The following is a 22673-nucleotide window of genomic DNA, read 5'->3' on the forward strand; positions in this document are numbered from 1 at the left end:
TGCCCCTAAATGACTTTTTTTTTTTTTTTTTTTTTTTTTTAAGGCAAATTTTATATGAGAAGGAATAGGTAAGGAGATATTCATCTGCTTTCACATTTCTTGAAGTAGGTTAGATATGTTGAGAACCAGTGAAAATATTAAAAAGCTGGAATAAGAGATTATCATTCTAACCACTTTATTTGATGAATAAGGCAACAAACCTCCTAAGAAGGTGAGTGGTTTCCCAAAGTCAAATAGCTTCTTAAAAGTCATTACAAACTCAACGTGTCCAAACCCAAACTCAATATTTTTCTCCTAAATCCATCCTTCCACCAAACATATCTATTCCTATCCAAGGCACACCAATCTTCTAGGCTCTGTGCTTGATAATATCTGTATTACGCTCAGCTCTTCACTTTTTCTCCATTCCACATATCTAATCAGTTGCCACATCTTGCGGTTTCTAATTTCACAACACCTCTTGATGTCACTTCCTCTCTTCACTCATATGGTTACTGCCTTGGGTCAGGACCTCATCACCCCTTCTCAAGACTTTGCAGTTTATTTCCCTACCTCCAGTCTCTTCTTCAATCTTTCCTCCAGACAGCTGTTGAAAGTATTTTTCCTTAAGCCAAGTCTCTGTGTTTACTCAATAAGCTCCAGTGACTTTCTATTATTTCTGGGATAAAGTATAAGCTAGTGTCTGATTTTGAAAGCCCTTTACAACCTGGCCTCAAATCAGCTTCCCATTCTCCCTATGCAAACTAATCTTCCCTTTGTTCCTGACTAAGACAATCTACTTCCTTTTCCCCTAGTTTCTTGGAGCTAGCAGGATATCTGAGGACCTGTTTTTCCTGGCTCTAAGGGTGACTTTCTAGCCACTTTCTATGTGCCAAGCTCTGGGGAATAGAAATATAAAGAATGAAACAGTCTTTACTCAAAATGAGCTGATATTCTATTGGGGAGAACACAGCTACACATAAAAATATATGTACAGCATAAAAATAAATAATAAATACATGCACATACACACACAAATAGTTAAATGCAAGAAAATTTGGGATGCAGGACACTAGTAGTTGAGATTAGGAAAGTAGAAAATGATATCTTGGCTACAAATTATAGTCAAGGCTTTGTAACCTGTATAGCAAGGAAGTATGTAGTGTGGGAGGGGTGTTGTGTGGCTTAAAGGGAGGCAGAATAGATCTCTAACCTTTTCTTTCTGCACCTTTATCCTGGGGGATATTTTAATTCCTGCCAGGAGGGGAAGCAGAAAAATTAGGGATCAGATGGTTTAGTCACTCTGCTATCTTCAGAAGAAAAGAGTACTGGGCTGGAATTAAATATTCTCTTAAATATTATTAGTTTAGGACAAATTTTCTTTTAAAAATAGCTTTTTTTTATAATAGCTTTTCCCCCCAAAATACATTCAAAGAGTTTTCAACATTCACCCTTGCAAAACCTTGTGTTGCAAATTTTTCTCTTTCCTTCCCTCCCTCCTTCCCCCCTCCTCTAGACAGCAAATAATCCAATATAGGTTAAACGTGTGTAATTCTTATTATTATTATTATTATTATTATTATTATTATTATTATAGCTTTTTATTTACAAGATATATGCATGGATAATTTTTCAGCATTGACAATTGCAAAATCTTTTGTCCCAATTTTTCCCCTCCTTCCTCGCATCCCCTTCCCTAGATGGCTAGTTCATAGTCCTCTCCCAGAGTTCTTTTCCTGGGTGTAGCTGGTTCAGTTCATTACTGCTCATTTGGAACTGATTTGGTTCATCTCATTGTTGAAGAGGGCCACGTCCATAAGAATTGATCATCATATAGTATTGTTGTTGAAATATATAATGATCTCCTGGTCCTGCTCATTTCACTCAGTATCAGTTCATGTATGTCTCTCCAGGCCTTTCTGAAGTCATCCTGTTGGTCATTTCTTACAGAACAATAATATTCCATAATATTCATATACCACAATTTATTTAGCCCTTCTCCAATTGATGGATATCCACTCAGTTTCCAGTTTCTGGCCACTACAAAGAAGGCTACCACAAACATTCTGTGTGCAATTCTTTTAAACAAAGTTCCACATTTATTATACTACACAAGAAAAATCATATCAAAAGGGAAAAATCAGAAAGAAAAAAACAAGCAAACAACAAAATGTGAAAATACTATGTTGTGCTCCACCTTCACTCCACATAGTTCTCTCTCTGGATACAGATGGCTTTTTTCATCACAAATATTGAAATTGCTCTGAATCAACTCATTGTTGAAAAGGTACAAGTTCATCACAGTTGATCGTCACATAATCTTGTTGTTGCTGTGTACAATGTTCTTTTGGTTCTCCTCACTTCATTTATCATCAGTTCATGTAAGTCTTTGCAGGCCTTTCCAAAATCAACCTGCTGATCATTTGTTATAGAAAAACATTCAATTACATTCATATACCATAATTTATACAGTCATTCCCGAACTGATGGGTATCCACTCAGTTTCCAGTTTCTTGGGCTGCTACAAACATTTTTGCACATGTAGGTCCTTTTCCTTTTTTTTTATGATGTCTTTGGTATATTAGTCTAGTAGAGATATTGTAGGATCAAAAGGTATGCACAGTTTGATAGCTCTTTGGACAGTTAAAAATTGCTCTCCAAAATGGTTGAATTACTTTACAACTCCACCAACAATGTAATAGTATTAGAGTAAAGTTTCTAAAACTAAGTTGCAATCCCATATGGGATCCTGTAACTAAGGTTACTTCTTTTTTTTTTTTTCCCCTTTTTCTGAGGCTGGGGTTAAGTGACTTGCCCAGGGTCACACAGCTAGGAAGTGTTAAGTGTCTGAGATCAGATTTGAACTCGGGTCCTCCTGAATTCAGGGCTGTTGCTCTATCCACTGCCCCGGGATCCTGTAACTGAATGCAGGGGCTGCACAATCATTATTTATTATAAGTAAATGTTTGACTTTGAATATTTATGTACCTAGTCATGTAAAAATTTCTTGGGTAGAAAGGCTTCATGAGTGGAAAAAGTTTAAGAAGCCCTGGTCTAGAGGATATGATTTTTGGGTTCAATGTAATTTTTGATTGATCTTCATTATTGGGGATATGGAAGGCTCCAAGTTTTATATCTAAGGTTTGATCCCTTTCTCACAAAATACCAGTTCTACAATGAAAATGCAAAGAACTTAGTAAGAAATCTATTTATCCAAACTGGTAGCAAAATAGAAGTAAACAGAAGCATACATTTGAGAACATATACCAGATAATACGCAGTAATGGAGCTCTGGCATTGGGAATGAGATAACTTGGCTTAACCAAGAGAGAGAGTCCTAGATTCAGCTAAGAAGAAACTTCCTGAAGTCTAGAGTAGCAAGTTAGCTAGAACTTAAGCAAGAACTTAATGGAGACTGCCAGCCCTTCTTGTGTATGTCCCCAGAATCTTTTCCTTCAGCAATCTGAAGAGAGATTGGCTTCATTCAGTTTCTCTCTTGAAGTTAGAAGCAAGAAAGGTCTGAAGTGACTGTAGGGTCTGAAGCAGTTCAAACTTGAAGAGAATTGAAGAGCTCCCATCTCTCTTGCCTTTACCAACTCCACCTCCCAAACTATGAAAAAGGCATGGGGTATTGATATTTACCAAGCAGAGAGTCCTATACAAATGGATTTTGGGACTGCAAATAAATAGCATTTGTATATGATTTCTGAGGATTACTAATGATAGGGTTTTGTACTCTTCATGGAGTATTTGTAGGGAATTAGATGATTCTTTCATCATATTGAGAATCTGAGAGTCCCAGAATTGGAAGAGACTTCAGAGACCATCAAGTGGACTTGTTTCCTGATCATAGATGTAGAGCTAAAAGAGACCTAAAAGTCCTCTTTAGTCCAACACTTTCATTTTACAGATGAGAAAACAGGCCTGGAGAGGTGAAGCCACTTGTCCAAGGTCACATTAATAACAATGATGCATGTTAATAACTTAATTTCTAGGTACAGTTACCAGCCCCTTCACAAACAGTGATTGGCGAATAAATAAATTGGAACAAATGGCAACATTCAATAACTATAAACCCAGCTCTGTTCTGTACTGGTAAGGAATCTCCTCTGTGACATTTCTGACAAGGGATTGTTCTAATTTTGCTGGTGTGATTTATGGCTTTATATGGTCCAAATGTGTTCTGGGACTTTTGTTGTTGCTTTCAACTTATAATCAGACCTGTGATTTGTCCTCTATTTTCTTTTTTTTTTTTCTCATCCCTCCTTGAGGATTGTGAATCACAATATTCCCTGAATTTATTCCAATCATATCATACTTCAGGTCCAGAAATTTCAGCTTTCTGCTTTGTATCTTCTAAGGAAAAGGAGCAAGGAAGCATTTGGTCTACTGTTACCTCACTCTGTTTTTAATGATCAGTATTCTGGATGCTGGAATACAGAACAAAACTGAATTTTTAACTGTACATCAATAGTGAGTGTATATAGAGATAAAGATATATGTTATACACATACACATATCCATCCCACTTTATATATGTTAAAAATGAATATACAATTTGTAATTTATATTCTTTTAATATATTACATATAACATATGCAAATATATATCTTATATTAATATATAATAATATACATATGTGTGTGTATACTTTACTAAATGGGCATTTTGGAGTCATATATGGGAATGTACCTTTATTTTGTTTTGTTAAAGATTGGCTCTTCCCATCTTGCCTGGGCTGGAAATTCAGAAGCTACTCATAGCCCATTTTCACTGCTAATTATTATATCTTTAACTTACTCCATTTCCTACCAGCTCAGTTTGCCGTCCTTTAGGCAGTCTGGTAACCTGCCTTTACCACTCCCAGGAAGGGAAGGGGCTAATCAGATTAAATCAGATTAATCAGATTGGTGAAGAGACCCAATGTACACAGCCTACTGAAGTTTAGAACTCCTGGGCTTAAGAGTTCTGCCAGTCTCAAAATTATAAGCAAGTACCCTAACACCTAGCATAATGTGTATGTACATACATATATAGCAATATATGTATGAGTATGTATTTTTATATTACAGATAAATATGTACATATACATATATATAAAACATAGATAAATATGCATGTACATACACATAGGTATGCATTACATATATGTATGAAATGGGAGATGAAATTAAAGGGCTAAACTTGGAGTCACAGGACCTGAATTTAAATATTCTGTCTGCATCTAAACTACCTGTGTGATGTTGGGCAAGTCATTTTATTTTGGGGCCTTCATCTGTAAAATGATAAAGTTGAACCAAATGATCTCTATCATGCCTTCTACCTCTACATCTAGGCTCCTATCTCATTTTCTCGACAATAATCCTTTGAATTAAGTGAGGCTGCTATCATCATCTCTGTCTTACAGCTGAGAAAACTTTTGCTTTGGGATAGTAAATAGCCTAACTACATCCCCACTTTGTATATTAATAATTTAATCTCAAGGTACACTTGCCAACCTTCCCACCAAAAGCTAGTTACACTAAAGGTCATCACAAATAGTGAATAGCAAATAAACTCATCTAAGCAAAGCAACAAATAGAAATAGAAGTTCTACAGATTAGATTATGCTGGAAAATATGTAAGAATAAATGAGATTTTTCCTGGGAACAAGAAAATATCTCAATTCAAATCAAGAGAGAGGCTCAATTTTCATCAAAGGATAACATCTCTAGAATCTGTAGAGATAATATGGGAAACAGGGACATATATAGGAAGCTAGCTCTCCCTATGTTTGAAGCTTGCAAAGTCTTTTCCTATTCACATGTGTCTTCTCAAGGAGTGTCTCTGGAACCATAAATGTCACCAAAGACATCCTAGTGCTGTTGCATTCCTTTTACAGTTTGTAAAATCCCATCAACATTCTTTCCACTAAAGAGAAATCATATCTTTTCACAAACAGTTAGTGAATAAGCATTTATTAAGCACCTAACAATTGTCAAGCATCATGCTAAGGGTTGGATACATATACAACAATATGTGACTTTCCCTAAACTTGAATGGAAGGCCTGTTACAAATAAAAATAAAATGTTTACATAATATTGTTCAAATTTTTATAACCTAAAAGGTACTTTATTCACAACATATATATATATATATATATATATATATATATATATATATATTATTATTATTATCACCATCTTACAAATTTTAAAACTGCAGTTTAAAAAAGATAAAATGATTTGACCAGGACCTTATATGGTAAGTAAGTGGCAAAGCCAAGAATCCAGACCTATTGACTTCAAATCCACCCTTACTGGGTGGATTAGTTCAGTGGATAAGTAATGAACCTCAAGTCAGAACATATAGAACATAACCAAGTTTTTAATTGTACATCAATAGTGATTGTATATTAGTGAAGCTTCAAGTTCATATCTACCCTCAGATACTTATTAGCTGTATGACTCTGGATAAGTCATTCAACCTCTTTTTTTTTTTTTTAACCTTAATTTGTTAGAAAAGGAAATGGCTAATTACTTCAATATCTCCAACCACCTTGTATATATTTCTAGGTTTTTACTTTATATTTGTTCTGTGTATATTTATACAAATACTTCTCTTCTTACCTCATTCGAAAGTAAGCGCCTTACAAAGAGGGATTGTTTTACTGTTTGTACTTGTATCCTCCATTCCTAACACATTTGTGATTGCTCTGGGGTATCCGACACTTTGTGACAAGGTGAGCCAAAGCACATGGATATCGATCCTCAGGTTTTCTTGGCAAAGAGCCTGAGGAAGGTCACCAGTAGATAGAAGGACCAGGAGAGGCTTCATGCCAGGAAGATGATACTCAAACTACACCTTAAAGCAAAAAAGAGTTTGGCGGGGTCACAGAACAGGAGGGGAAGTTGTGTCAAGAGAGGCTGTGAAGAACTTTAAAAGCTACCGGAGAAGCTAATATTTGATCTGAGAGCCAGCTTATTAAATAGGGTAATAAAGTGTCAAATCATTGACAGCTGGGTGAAGGAAGGAAGGTAAAGAAAGTAGAGGGAAATCTAAGCTAAGGAGAAAAGGCTGGAGGCCATTGCGATAATGTAGGAGAGCTGCAATGAGCATTTGAACTAAGGTGAGGGCTGTGGTATATCATTCATCCTCAGAGTATCTGTATCTGTTGGAACCATTGAGGCTCCCAGTGACCCTGCTACATACCAATAGGAACACTAGCTCCTCTATCTTCTGATTCTTTGAAGTTCACAATGTTATCACCAGGTAAGTGAATACTCCCTCTGGGTTCACTCTTTCTCCTCCCCAACCAGGTGAAAAAAATCTGCCTTCTTAAGGACTTTCTGGAAACTCCCAAAGTTTTACCTATTTTGCTCCTGAAATAAATGCTTCCCAGACTGGCTTAATGTACAAATACAAATAGACACAAGGTTTGTGTGAGTCTTCTTGCCAATCACAAAATATTTCCTAGGTTGTGTTATGTGCTTTCATTCTATGATTTCTTCTAAATCAAGGACATGCTAGTTCCTAGCTAATACTTTTTGATTGATTCAACAGACAAGTCTGAGCTGTCTTTGTTTATATCAATTGGGGTGGGAATAGAGATCTCCCCCAGTTCTTACAGTATAAACTAACTGTTAATGAAATTAGGAATAATGTATATAGCCTGTCACAAGATAGACAATATCAACAAGAAATATAATCTGTTTCATGTTTTCTTTAATCCCCCTACATTTCTTAAGCATCCATTTTATTTATCTTGCATCAGACACTAGAATTGGAAACCCAAGCATCTTAAATAGCTTTTTTTTTTGTAGTTAGTCTTAATTTTTAGTATTTCATGAATTGTAAATTCTTAGCTTTGTTTTTTTTTTTTTGGAGATTTCTTAAAGGCTCTCATACTTGCCTCTGTGTGTATGGAGGAGTTGGAGGAGACATATGATGTCATTCTAGTTGTCTTTTTAGGGAGATGGAAACTAACTTCATTGACTCATTTCTCCCCACACGGTGGCAGTATTTATTCAAGACAGTAGCTGGACCAGAATTCCATCTTAAACCAAGAATCTGAAGGGACATAGGATTTAACTTAAAAAAAAAAAAAAAATCAGAAATCTTGTCATACTAGGTATTTCATGTCATACCTCCTGTCCAGGGTCAGAGAAGCAGCATGTTTTCAATCATTAGACAAGGAGTATCTTGACATTACTTCTTTAGGCATCTATCTATGTGCATTGGGACAAATTACTAGACTTTTCTAAATCTTTCCTTCTCTGTAAATGGGGATAATAGTACTTGAATGTATTATCAATATCATTGGTTATTGTGAAGAAAATGCCTTGCAATTTAGAAATATAAACCATTACTACTATTTGTTTTAAAGCAATACTTTTAAAGTGCTTTAGGGTTGATGAACTCTGAAGAGACAGCTTTGTCTCTACTGGCTGCTGACACTACAAACACAAGAGTTCTAGTTTCTGTGAAATAAAATCAAGAATTTAATAGTACTCATTAATTCATTTCACCTTTTCATCTTACTAAATGGGTTTAACTGTTGGCTCAAAGTAGTAGAGATAGGTACACTAACGAGCAAATCATTTGCAGTTTCCCTAACAAAAAATCAAGACTAATACACAACAGTTGTGTGATTTTTCATATGCAAAACAACTTAGAAGTATTCATTAGTCTTTCCAGTTCCCCTGATTGGAAAGTAATGAAGGCAATTTATTAAATTCAAATAAACAAATGGACCTGTTTGTGAGATTATTCAAGTCTCTATAGGTGTTTATTTAATAAGAATCTCTTTAGACACAAAAATATTAATATTGCAGGTATCTCTATCTCAAAAACATTCATCATTAACTTGGAATGTCATATAGACAAATTATAACCTCCCCAATTTTAGTGTATTCTGAGATTATTTCCAATTTATCCCATGTGTGTCTAGTTTATTCACAATTGTTTGCATATTGACTCCTTCCCTATTTGAGAGTGGGGACCTTTTTTTTGTTTTTGGTTTTGTTTTTGTTTTTGTTTTTTGACTTTATCTCCCCAGCCCTCATCACAGTGCCTGGCAAGTAACAGGCCCTTAAATGGATTTTGACTTAGTGCTGCAGAATCCTACTTAGAAGATACATAGAAATGATAAAACACTTCATTCTTGATGATTCTGCCAGTTGGATTTAATCTCTGACTAGTTCAACCAACCAGAAATGGATTTGACTGTCTTTAGTGCCTAGTGATGTGTTTTCCCTGTAGGATCTTCCTTGCTAAGCAGGGGGAAACTCATTACTAACAGGTTGGCAATCAGGTGATGAATGTTCAGAGCGTCAGAAATTCAAGTAGATCATCAATTTAGGAATCATGGTTTTGAAATGGATTATGTCCAGAAGAGGGCAATCGGGATGCCTTAAAAGAGTCAGGGTGGGACTGGAGACCATGCCATTTAAGGCTTAGTTGAAGAAAGTGGGAATATTTAAAACAAAGGATAGGTAGAATTGGAAAGCTGGTTTCAGCTTTGAAGGACTGTCATGAAGAAGAATTGTTTTGTTTAGCTCCAGAGAAAAGAATGGAGCAATTTGTGGCCACTGAAGGGAGGCAGATCTTGGTCCTTTGTAGGGAAAAATTTCCTAACAATTAGAGCTACTTCGAAGTAGAATGGGCTTGCTTTGGGAAGTAATATATTAGAAATCTTCAAACAAAGCGGAATGATTACTTCTCCATGATATACACACTTTCCATGAAAGGAGAGAAATTTTCTGTTCAGGCAATATTTGAAATATCTGACTTCTGTGGTCCTTTCCAATTTTGAGTTTCTCTGATCTCAAAGCTTAGGAGGGATATTTTGTAGGAATACCACACTTAAGAAATTACTGACTTTTTTCTAGGCTGTAAGGTGGATTAGCATATAGAGCATAGGATTTGGAGTCAGGAAGACCAGTTTGAAGCTTGCCTTAAACTCTTAGGAGATGTGTGACCCCAGGAAAATTGCATAACAAAATGGGTCAATCATAGTACAGTTATACATTAGCAGGTCGTTGTGAGGAACAATTGAAATCATGTATATAAAGCACTTTGCAAACCCTAAATCTTATGTGCTAGTTATCAAGTATGTGCAGTGGCTAATTATAAGGTCCATTAAGTTATAGGACAGAGTTTGTGAAAACATATTGGGGAATCAAAGTTGGTTTGCGTTTTTTGAGAAATGAATCAGCTGTATTGATGAATTTTCAAGACAAGTATTCATTGCACTTCCTAATGTGTCAGCATATGAGGCATTGAAAGTCTGCTCTATATTACTCGGCTCAACTGTTCTCTGAGTCTATCCCTGATTTTAATATTAAAAATTAAACCTGATTTAGCTGAGGCAGAGATGAATTTCATTCTAAATTTACACAGGGAAAAGGGAAAGGCTGGAAAAATGAACCCTGCTGTAGCTTTTGCCTCTGGCCAATTTGAACAAGATAGTTTAATATGTTTGGCTAGCTTCCCAACAGACTACTGTTAGCATCCTGTTCATTTCCTGACTTCAGCTCTTCCCTAGGTTCTCCAGAGTGACCATCATGCATTCTTGTCACATTGGCCTTTAAAAAGCAGGCAAAGAACACTAAAAAGGAACCAAATGCTGTTTAATTTTTAGGACCAATTTTCGCCCCTGAAAAGAGAAGAAATGTACTTCTCCCCTTTCCTTGGAGGGATAGATGCCTATGGCTGCTGAAGGTGACATGTATTATCAGACATGCCAGTGTCATTTGGTTTTGCTTAATTCTTTTTCTTTTTTTATGAGGCATGGCTCATTGGGGAGTGACCTAACTGGAGTAGATATGAAAATGCCTGTGATATAAAAATCAAAGGAGTCAATAAAGCTTTCATTTAAAGAAACGCAGGGAGAGGCCATAAGGAGCCTCCCATGGAGGGCCAGCGTCGGGCAGGGTACATTACCTGCCTCTTATATGTCTTTAGATAGATGCTTTGAGTGGAGCTATTATAGCATGGTCCCACACTTCCTATCTCCTTACAATCTGCTCCTCTGACCTGGACTAGTCTTCTCTCAAGAGAATTTTGTCTCTGTAATCTTTTTTAACTTGACGTTTCTGAGACTTGCAAAGAGATCCAAGCCTGGCTTCTCTGAAAGTGGCTCTCACTCCCAGACCTCCACATGTGTGGATGAGCCCCCACTCTGCGCTTCTGTCTCTTTCTATTTATTGTCTGTCTATCTCTAGAGTGTGTTTATCCATCCACCCATCTATCTATGGAGCATGTTTATCTATTTATGGAGCGTGTTTGTTTGTCTATCTCTGGAACCTGTCTGTCTGTCTGTCTGGAGAATGGTGTTGCCAGGGGTATATGCCCGGGTTATAAGAGCAATCTTGCATGTTCTTTGGACCATTCTATGCTAATTATAATGCTTCTTCACAAATGCAAAGGAGAAGAGGTCTCCAGGTGAGAGGCTGGAATTTTGCTCGGCCATCTAGTGGGAATGGCCGGCAAACCGATGTTAGATTGTCATTCCCCTCCCTCCCCCCTTGTGTCTAACTCTTTGTGACCTAGAGCTAACCATGGGTGTAATAGTTGCTAGTGTATGGGTAAGGCTATTTGTTCATTATTAATCTTATTTTCCAAGATGATGCTCCGATTTGGGGTTTTCTTGGTAAAGATATTGGAGGGGCTTGCCATTTCCTTCTCCAGCTCATTTTAAAGATGAGGAAATGGGGCAGCTAGATGGCACAGTGGATAGAGCACCAGCCCTGAAGTCAGGAGGACCTGAGTTCAAATCTGGTCTCAGACATTTAATACTTCCTAGCTAGGGGACCCTTGCAGCAGGGTTAAGTGACTTGAACAGGGTCACATTGCTAGTGAGTGTCTGAGCCTAGATTTGAACTCAAGACTTGAAGAACTAATTCTAGGTCTAGGGCTCTCTCTACTATATGCCAACTAGCTTCCCTGCAGCCAATGGTGAGGCCCTGTTATGATGTAGAATAAGGAATAGTATTTCTCCTAATAGAGAAGTCTCAGTGTATCTCTTCTCCTGACAGATTGTCAGATACACCGGACTTGAAGTCAGAAACATTCCTCCTGTGGAGACTGGTTGTATGACCCTGGGATTTATCTTTTAGGGCATAGAGGATTGTGATCTCCCTTGGTATAGAACATTCCCATCCCAGGAAACCCTAACACTGATGAATTCTAAGGGCCGTTCACATTTTTTTCCAGAGCACTTTTTCTGGACATCACTCCTTGGCTCTATTGCATTCTATATGGTGTTACATTTATTAGAATATATATAGTATTTCCCATTCATAGATTGTAAACTCCTTGAAGTTAGGGAACGGCATTTTTTTCATCTTTGCATTTTCCATATCTAGCATAGATATAGGATATATCTTGGATCTTTGAATATAGAAGGGGTCCAGGCAATGTTTTTAAAATTTGTGCAATTATTGTGATGCCTGATCACTGTTCATTTTGGGATAACTACCAGTTATGCAATTAGCTTTTGTTTTTATTGCTGATAATTAATCTATTCCAACATTCAATTTTACCTGCTCTTCAAGGACAGTAGTCAGTGACAATATTGATATATCTTTTCTGCTTGTTTCTACTTTAGCTATATCTTCTTTGTCCAAACACTGAGGGTCTTCATTAGCCACTGTTGTGACTATTGTTAAAAACCATTTACTTTATTGAATCTAATATTCCCCCCCCCAAAGTTATTGAAAACATATTTCTTACAAAATACTATGCTAGTCACTGGAGATATAAGACAATGAATAGAACTTACCAACAAGGCATATTCTACCAAAGGAACATACATAAGGTCACAGAATCACAAATGGAGAGCAGGAAGGGACACTGAGGCCATCTAGTCCAGCACATTCATTTTACATATGAGGGAATCCCAGCCTCCTCCAATCAATGAATGTAATCACTGAAGGTCCAGAATGTAAACAGAAGGTGGTAAATATAAAGGTAGTCATATGCGGTGGAGTGATATGTCTATGAGGTATAAAACTCTTTGATTGAGTGATGAAGGAAATAGTATGATTGACTTTTCAAACAAACTGTTATACCTCTGGGGGCTTTAAATAGCTTGTAGGAATTTCAGCAGTTCAGCATTTCTAGAGTTGGAGCCAGAAATGAATGAAAGAAACATCAGGCCCTTGAGAGGGAATTACTTTTGAGGGAAAGGAGGGGATTTTCTCTTCTCCCTGCTCTGCCCTCACCAGACTTACTGGACCATTAAGATACAGCTAATTCTGTCAGAAGAGAGATACACTGAGAACAAACATAGATGTGGAAAGACTGTCTCTCAAGGGAGGAAACAGTTTTAGGCATTATGAGTTCTTGTGGTAAAAAAAAAAGACAGGGGGCAGCTAGGTGGTGCAGTGGATAGAGCACCAGCCCTGAAGTCAGGAGGACCCGAGTTTAAATCTGGCTTCAGACACTTAACACTTCCTAGCTGTGTGACCCTGGGCAAGTCACTTAATCCCAATTGCCTCAGCAAATACAGAACAAACAATAAAAAAAAGGTAACTCATAATTACTAGTATTGGAAATCCTTTTTATCTCTTTCTAGAGTTCTTACACAGCTCCTTTTGGATGCAGTTCTCTGCTAGGTACACTACTCAGCTAGTTGTCCACAGACTGTTTCTCTTTTCTGCTTCTTTTTTGAATCTATAGTTGGTGGTGTTTTTTTTTTTTCTACCACAAGGGATCATACTTCCTAAAACTGCACATTATTATTGTACTCCATGTTTGAATCCCTTCTTCCTATAGATGCTGTTTCTATTTGTGGAAGAATGTATGCCAGGATTTTGGCAGGAATAGGGGTAAAGGTGTGTGGGTGGAGGGAGTGAGGGAGGGAAGGAAGGAAGGAATGCTTTTGGATTAGCTGTTCTTACTACAACATCTTTAGCCTTTGCTAATTTCTAATTAACTCTATTGGCTGGTTGTTAATAGAAAATACATCATTGGGGGCTCATGAATTATAGTATTAAAAGTTCAATCTTTCAGGATAATTCTTAGAATGCAAAGTAGCAGCTACTCTTTAGGGACCCAACCCACAAATATATATACAATCTGGGGGAATAATCCAGAGAGGTTTGTTACATATAAATAAGATTTTATATATATATATATATATATATATATATATATATATATATATATATATATATATATATATATATATATGTATATATGTATATATATGTATATACATACATATATATACATATATATATATATATATATAAATATACAATAAACAAATTGAGATTTAGGGGAGTTAAGTGATTTCTCTAGGTAATGTCAAACTCAGGATTCTACTGGAATGTACTTTTATCACTATAAGTAAGGCCAGAATCATAGATTGTAGAGCTGGAAAGAACTTCAGAAGTTATCAGGCCCAATTACTATTACTAACTTGCTCTTTGACTCCAGGGAAATTGTTCAATCTTCTCTCTTCCTTTTCCTCATCTGGTAAAATAGGACAATGATGCCTTGTTGATCTCACTAGTTTTTATCAAGTATTGACTGGGATAAAGCATGCAAAAATAATTTGGAAAATATAATGTGTCACATAATATGATGTTTTGTTGTGCCACAGTTCTCTTATATTGTCCCAACTCAGTTTCCTTAATTGTCCTGCCTAGGTTTCCCTGAATTGTTCTGTCTCAGTTTCTAATTGTTCTGCAGTATCAGCCCTCCCTCCTAATCATGATGATCCAAATAAGGAGAAAGACCTTCTATCATGATCCCAGCCCTTCCCTACTTATCAGAATGTTTCCCCCAACCCTGTCAGAACCAGATTGATGATAGTCTTGGTCCAATGTGTGACACGCACACACACACACACACATATATGTCATTGAGAACTCACATTGTTGCTGGATTCTTGGAGACCATAATCTCATTCAGCCCGGGCACCAAACCATGGATCTATTTGGTCCCAGTAAATCTCTCCCTTTCAAATAAAATATTATAACTCTAATCTCTACCTTGCCTCACTTTCTCCGGCATTATGGTATTATTGAAAACTAATGGATATTATTGCTTCAGTTATGGATTTATAGAAGAGTGTGGGGGCTGTATGGGAGCCAAACCTCTCCATTTGGTTCCCTGAATCCTGAATTTGCCACTAGACCTCATCATTTAACTCCCTGACCACCATCATTTGGTTCCCTGACACCCCTAAATTTAGACTTCATCATATTTTGGTTCCCTCACCAAAGGGAATCCCCAAACCTAAATCTCATCAATATGAGTTCTCCTTTAGAAATCTTTGATCAGAAAATGGATGACTACTTGCTTAGTATGGTGAGGGGAGATTCCTTTTAGGTGTAGACCTTGGCCACTGAGGTTCCATCCAGCTCTCGAATTCTGTGACTCCAATTCTGTGTATTATTTATAAATCTATAAACCATTCTCTTTGGTTAAATGAGATATTTTGGGTCCGAGGGATTTTGGTATTTGAAGAAGTCAAAGAAACCCAAGAAAAAGATTATAATTAATAATTAATATGACTGCAAGAAAAGGGGGCATCTGCAAGTGTGCTTTCTGTGAAAATAAGAAAGTAGATTGATGAAAACTGAATGAAATATGAGATGGGTATTAATCAACCTATTATACAATGAAAGGAAAAAAGAGGAAGGGCATTTTTCAGAAGTCAGGATATAGAAGTGCAATGAGGGAGAACTCACTCGATGTGATAAATTTTATTGAGAGTAGGGAGCAGCAGGATGGGAGAGAAAGAGGCCAAAGGAGGGTCTTATCCTAGCTAATATCTACTACTCTTGGTTTGGCAAAGAATCTCCTGCTACAATCCTTTTAATACATAACTTCTTGAGGACAAGAACAGTTTGATATATATTTATATATGTATTTGTCTTTGAATTCCCAGGACCAGATACATAGTAGTAGCTTAGTTTTTATTAAATTGGATTGAATTGTATGTAGCAAGAAGCTCCAAACTTTCTTTGGAGATGTGAGAATATGGTGTTCAGAATGAATTAAATTCTGAATTGAAGACCAATGACGGTAGGAACAAATTAATTTTTTCCTCCAAGATGTCTTCATCATTTTCTTATGCATTCCAAGCTCCTTCTTTTGATTGTACTTCTATAGAAAGTGTAAATTTCTGTAAAATTTATCAATACAGATTACTTTGTCAAGTCTATTTCTTAATAATTTGGGTGATTTTTGAGTTTTTCTTTGGAGGTAGAAAATCCTCTTTTAATCATTTTGAACTATTTACTCAAAACTCCCATGGTTTCATATGTGTCAAATGAGTACATGACAAATCTCATTCTGGATTTGTGCTTTTGGAATGTGGGCTTTGATTTTGATCTGGTTGCATGATTTTTTTTGATGCATATTGTTGCATTTAGACATTGCAGTGACCAGAAAGCATAATGATTAGATGAAAAAAAAAAGATTCATTAAAACTCACTGCCCTCAAGGCAAAACATGAAGTTTTGGAAACTTCAAACAATTCCACATATGAAGCAGGGTGCAAGGATTACATTTTGGGAATTCACATTTAGTTTTTTTTTTTTTTTTAATGAGCAATTTCCATTTCTCTATCTCTCATCCCCTGAAGAAGGGGATTAGCAATTGTTTTCCCCTCCTTTGCATGCTATCTTTATTTTTTCTCCAATTCTTATGTGGCTTGGGGAACATGCCCAACTTTGACTTTCCAACAACCCTGCTCTTGAATCAGAACCTGTTAACATGTATGGAGAAGTAGTGAGTATAGAGAATTGGCTTTAGAGTAAGGAAAACCTGGGTGTAAGTGCTCTCTCTGATACCTACAATCTGTGGGACTGTCGCAATCCTTCAGTGCCTTCCCTGACTTCAGAGGTTACATATGAATTGTTCATCTTTCTTGACCTCTCTTAATTCTACTGTCTTTTCTCTACTGATCATTTCCTATTTACCTTGAGTATAGTTTGTTTGTACATATTTATTTACTTGTGAGCTCTTGGAGGGAAGGGACTGTCATTTGCTTTTCTATTTCTAAAGCTTATCATGGTGCCTTGCACACAGTAGGCCTTTAATAAGTGCTTATTGACTTGGCTGATCTGTATTAGTGCAGGGAGTTTCCACACTGGACATCCTCACACTTATGAAATCATTGTCCTGGATTTAAAGACAGCCAAACATGTATGGATTTTGGCTGAACTCTTTCTCTTCTAATGCTTTATTATGGTCTACAGATGACCCAGAATTCTTGAGGGCAATGCTTACTGAACACAAACTTTCGTAAGTCCCATAAAGCTGTCAAGATATCTGAAGACTAGCCTGGGGATGCTCATGCACAGATTTACTACAAGACAAGGGGCTTTTGACTATGACAACTTTAGAAGGCTTGTCTTCTGCTAAGATCGAGGGATGAAATCATAGATCTTGAAGCACTGAAATATATTTCGATAACTTTTGTCATAAAAAACAGAATTAGGGGAGTTCTGATGAAGATCTTTGGTTTCCCTTCCATTTTCTTGTGTTTAAAGGATCTTTTCCTGCACATTATTAAAATATTATTAAATGAAATAATAATAAAATAATTTTAATAATTTAATAATATTAAAGGAAAATCCAAGCATGTTTGTTGGGGAAGATTTTGATGGTACTGCAGGCTGATGCAGTAGAGAGAGTATTATTGGTCTTGAAATTAATTAGAAGGACCAAGGTTCAAATTCCACTTCTCACATTTATTATGTGTCTTCCAGTTACTTATTCATGCTAAGTTTCATTTCCCTATGTGTAAAATGAAGATATTAATATTGGAATAATTATCTCACTAGGCCTTTATGGGGCTCAAACAAATTTTCATGTCACTTGCAAACCTTAAAATGCTACTTACAGCTCAGACATTATAATTTTGCTAGGATCCAGTGATAATTTTCTTGGGCCTAAATTTTGTACCCTATAAAATGAGGAGGTTGGACTAACTAATCTCTGAGATTCTTTCTAATTGGGAAAATCTATGATTACATAAAGCAGCTAGATGACTCACTGCTGGGCCCAGAAACAGGAAGAGCTGACTTCAGATGTGAGCTCAGACTTTAGCTTTGTGGCCCTAGGCTCCTGTTTGCCCTAATCCACTAGAGAAGGAAATGGGAAACCACTCCAATACACAAAATCACAAAGCATCAGATAAGACTGAACAAGTGATTCTAGGTAACCTAAATGATGTCAAAGAATACATCCAAATCCTCCTAATTCCTACAGGAATGAAAAGGCTCATAGGATCAACAATTTAGATCTCAAAGGGATCTTAGAGACCATGGAGTCCAAACCCCTTTTACAGATGTCATACTTGAGACCTAGTAAAATTAAATGACTTGGTAAAGTTTACAAGGTTAATAAGTGACAAAGGCAGGATTTGAACTCACCTCCTCTGTCTCTAAATGTGTGTCCAAGTCAAGCATTCCTTTTTTGATGAGTTATTGACTCTAAGAAGATTCTTAGTGATTTTTATCTTGAATACTCATATTTTGAAATATTGAGAGATAATAAAACCTAATTTTGCAGCCAGACTCCATCATTTCCTACCTTGTTTCCCTTAATCAGTCACAACTTCTCTAAGACTTAGTTTGCACAGTTACACAATGGGAATGATAATAATATCTGCACATACTACCTCATAGAATTGCTGTAGTTATTAGATGGGATACGAAGAGCTTTGTGACGATGAAGCACTGCATGAATATGAGCTTTTCTTACCTGGGAGGCAAAGCACTGCTTTTGGAGTCAGAGGACCCAGATTCAAATCTCCCCTCTGACACTTAATAGCTATGTGACCTATGACAAAGTATTCAACCTTTCTGAACCTCAGTTCCTTTATCTGGTAAATGAGGATAATAATACCTGTGGTACCTCCCTCACAGAGCTGTTATGAGGCCTAATGGATGTAAATGCTTTTAAGGTTCTTTGCAAACTTTAAAGTGTCTGTAAATCAAAGCTCTTAATATATACTTATAACTATCACAATGGCAGATATTACATTATATTGTATTGTTATATTGTGCTATATGATATAACATTATATTATGCTATATGGAGGCAGTAGATAGAAAATGGATAGAAACTTGGACTTAAAATCAGGAAAAACTGAGTTCCGATCTGACCTTTAATACTTAACCTATCTGCCTTAGTTTTCCCATCTATGACTTGGGATAATAATAGCCCTTATTCCAGAAAGTTAACAAATGAGATAACATATGTAAAGTGCTTAGCAGAGTGTTTAGTACATAGCAGATGCTTAATAATTGCTTGTTATCCCTCTTATTTATCAATCTATCCATCTGTCATCTATTTTTCTGTCTTGTAAACAATGCAATAACAACTTTCTCTAGTTAAAAAGAAAAATCACAGTGTGATGGAAGGACCAGTGACTTCAGTGAGGGGATCTGGGTTCAAATCTAGACACTAATGCTTACTCCTCATGAAACCCTGGACACAAATCCCTTCAGTTTCTTCATTAGTAAAACAAGAGGATGCAGATGGAGTCAGAAGTCAGCCCTAGTAGAGGTCCCTTCTAGCTCTAGCTCTCTACTTCTTTGAAGATGGGGCTGTCATATTTGAATGAAGAAAAACAGTTCCAGGAGAGAGGCAGGGTAATGTAACAAAAAAGGTCCTGAATTTAAATCTGAGTTCAGCCACTGATTGCCTGTGTCACCTTGGACAAGATGCTCACTTTTTGAACCTCAGATTTCTTTTCTATAAAATGAGAAGGTGGGAGGCATTAGATGTTTTCCAAGTTTCCTTTGGCCTCATTTCTTGTCTTCCAGTTCTACAGCCGATTTCAGACACACATTTCAGTCGCTTCTGAGAAAAACATCTTCTAGGTAGCTGTAAAACATAGCACACTGGATCGTCACTTTTCTGCTTTTAAAAGGTGTAAAATTAAATTTTAAGTGACGCCACTTTGTTCAGTCAGAATTAGACAAGAATAAAGTGCAAATTCCAATTCTTTCCACCAACAAGATTAGCCACATTTTGCTTAATCTCTGCATGTTGTTTTCAGGGGGTAACTGAAATAAAGATTAATCGGTTCTGGACACTGCTCTATTAATCCGCTGTAATGCAGGATACAAAGTTATATCATTTTTAATCATCTAATTTAACATTCCATTGCCCCTTGGAGGGGCACTTGTAATCTGCAGGTATTAACTCTAAATTCTTTCAACTGAAGCCAGATCACTTTGGAAATGATCAACATCTCCGGAATACAAAATATGTGTTGAATGGAGTTGTGTAGTCACAGCAGGGAACATCTGTGTTTTAAATGAAGGGTTTGCATATTTATTTATGGGTCAGAGAGTGGGAGGATTGGTACGTGTGTGCAAACCCTTGCATTATTTTTAGTGTCCAGGAAAACGAAGACTTAATGATACCAAAGACAAACATATTCTAGGAAGAAGGAGTGCAAGTCTGCCCCTGGTGGCTCTGGGATTAGCATCAGCTCACCTGTTTTATCCACATTCCACATCTGGACACATAGCACTCTGTAAGCATAGTGCAAGTTAACCTGTTAGGGCTCTTCCTCATTCAGTCTGCTCCTGTTCTATAACTCTCAAGCTAGGAGGTAAAAGTTTTGCTGGTCCTGACAATCATTTTTCATACTAGGTATTGCAGAGGGAGAGCTGTTGTTTTCTTGTTTGTTTTTTTTTTTAAAGAAAACTTTTCTTTTAAAATGTAGATTGTCTCAACATCCATTAAAGATTCCTGCTGCCTCATTATGGCATGGAGTTGACCCAGCTCTTGATGTCTCGGTCCATGGAACATAAACAAGCAGATCATAAAAATACAGAATTTCAGAGTTGGATATCTCAGAGTTTGGCCAATTCAGCTTATACCTGAAATAAAAAAAACTGCTTTCTAATATAATTCAGAAGTACTCAAAGACTTCTAATAACGGTGAACTCAGGTTCCCAATGTGGCGTATTCAATTGCTGACAGCTTTAATTATTAGGAAGTCTTTCCATACATCAGACCTAAATGGGCCCATTTGTTACTTTCTATTTATCATTCCATGCCCATTGGGACTAAGCAGAATAATTCTTCTTCTTCTTCTTTTTTTTTTCCCCAGAGAATGCTACAATGCCAAAGATGCTACAAATCTGTAGAGTTTTGAATTCACAGGAACCTGCCTTGCTAAATTTTGAGAGATTCATCACAAGATTGTTAAAACCTGTTACATCAACTCTTGAAGACTTTCTACCATATTCAAAAGAATTGCAACTGGCATCAGTGGAGGGAAAACAATCAGAGAGGAAATCATGGCTCACTGAAATAAGGTGTGTTTATTTCAAACTTCTTGATTTGACACCTGGGGTCACTTATTTGAAATCACTGACTTCTTGCTGAACCACAAATCCATATATTATTTCCTTTAAAACTAGGTTGTGCAGGTGATAGAGTTCCAGGCCTTAAATCAGAAAGACCTGAATTCAGACCTGCTGTCAGATACTTACTAATCGTGTGACTCTGGGCAAGTCACTTAAGTTTTTCTCAGTTTCCTCATCTGTAAAATGGGACTAATAATAGCACCTACTTGATAGGATTGTTGTAAGGATCAAATGAGATAATAGTAAGTGCTATAGAGCTATTATTATTATTACTATTGTAAGTATGTCCTAACAATTCTGGTTTAGGCAATTCATTGGAGCTTTCTCCTTTACTTTTTTCCATTTTAATGGTTTCAGAGTTGGAAGGAGGTCATGTTTACTTCCTCATTTGACAGTTGAAGAAACTGAGACCCAGATAATAATTTGCCTATGACCATGTAGCTAGTAGGATTTGATTTGAACTCTGGTCCTCTGACTAAATACAACGTTTTTTCTGTTATGTACCACACTCTTTTTTTCCCAGAATGTCTCTTTTTTGGGTCTCCAGAATTTCTGCAGAACAAATTTAATTATGGTATGAGAGTTCAATCAATATTGGTTTTTTAAAAAATAAGTCTCATCTAGAAATGATTATCAATTGCTTTGGGAACTTTAAAGTGGTCCATAAATATGGGTCATTATAATTACTTTCAAGGAAGTAGAACAATGCATAGAGTACTGAACTTAGAGCCAGGAAGAGCCGAGTATATATGATTTTGAATAAGTCCATCTTTTCCAGCTTCAGTTTCCTCAACTGCAAAGTGGAAGGCTTGTAAGAATTAGGAAAAAAAGATATATAAAGAACTTTGCAAACCTTAAAACACTGTGTAAATCACAACTATTATTCTTATTATGATTATAATTCTTCTTCTTCAATTGTTTCATCCCAATTGTTTTGCAGGTGTCAGAGGGACCCTAGGGACTTATTGGTGTTTTTTATTTTAGAGTCATATTTTTCTTATGGATATATGAAAACATTGTGGGGATCATTTTTCATGATGACATAATTTCTGGGTTGGAAGTGACTCCAGGGGTTGTCTAGTTGAGTTTGTATTTGACCAAAAATCTCATCCCAACAAGGAACCAACTGGGAGCTGGTTATCTAGATTCGAAATAAATATTGGAGTGGTTCATGGATGTTTAGCTGCATCAGTCTCCTTGCCTTTCCTCCTGAGTGGGATGTAGGTGAGTTCTTCACTTTGGTTTGGTGGCTGTACCCCTATCTGACCTGCAGGTGCTGCTCTTGTTCACATTACCTTCAGTTGTCCATAGCTTGTAGAGCCTGTTCACATTCCAGATGTGGGCTATTCCTCCAGCCT

The 22673-nt window shown here is 36.6% G+C and overlaps 1 long non-coding RNA gene across 1 annotated transcript in view; it reads left to right on the forward strand.

Moving 5' to 3' along the window:
* Positions 1-7083: 7083 nt before the first annotated feature.
* LOC141539412 (uncharacterized) overlaps positions 7084-22673 on the forward strand; it is a 49187-nt gene continuing 33597 nt past the window's right edge. The window contains exons 1-2 of the long non-coding RNA XR_012481293.1: positions 7084-7231; positions 21057-21264. This is a non-coding gene — a long non-coding RNA (uncharacterized LOC141539412). The remainder of the gene's footprint in view (positions 7232-21056; positions 21265-22673) is intronic.

The sequence above is a fragment of the Sminthopsis crassicaudata genome, chromosome 4 (genome assembly GCF_048593235.1).
Source record: "Sminthopsis crassicaudata isolate SCR6 chromosome 4, ASM4859323v1, whole genome shotgun sequence".
NCBI lineage: Eukaryota > Metazoa > Chordata > Mammalia > Dasyuromorphia > Dasyuridae > Sminthopsis > Sminthopsis crassicaudata.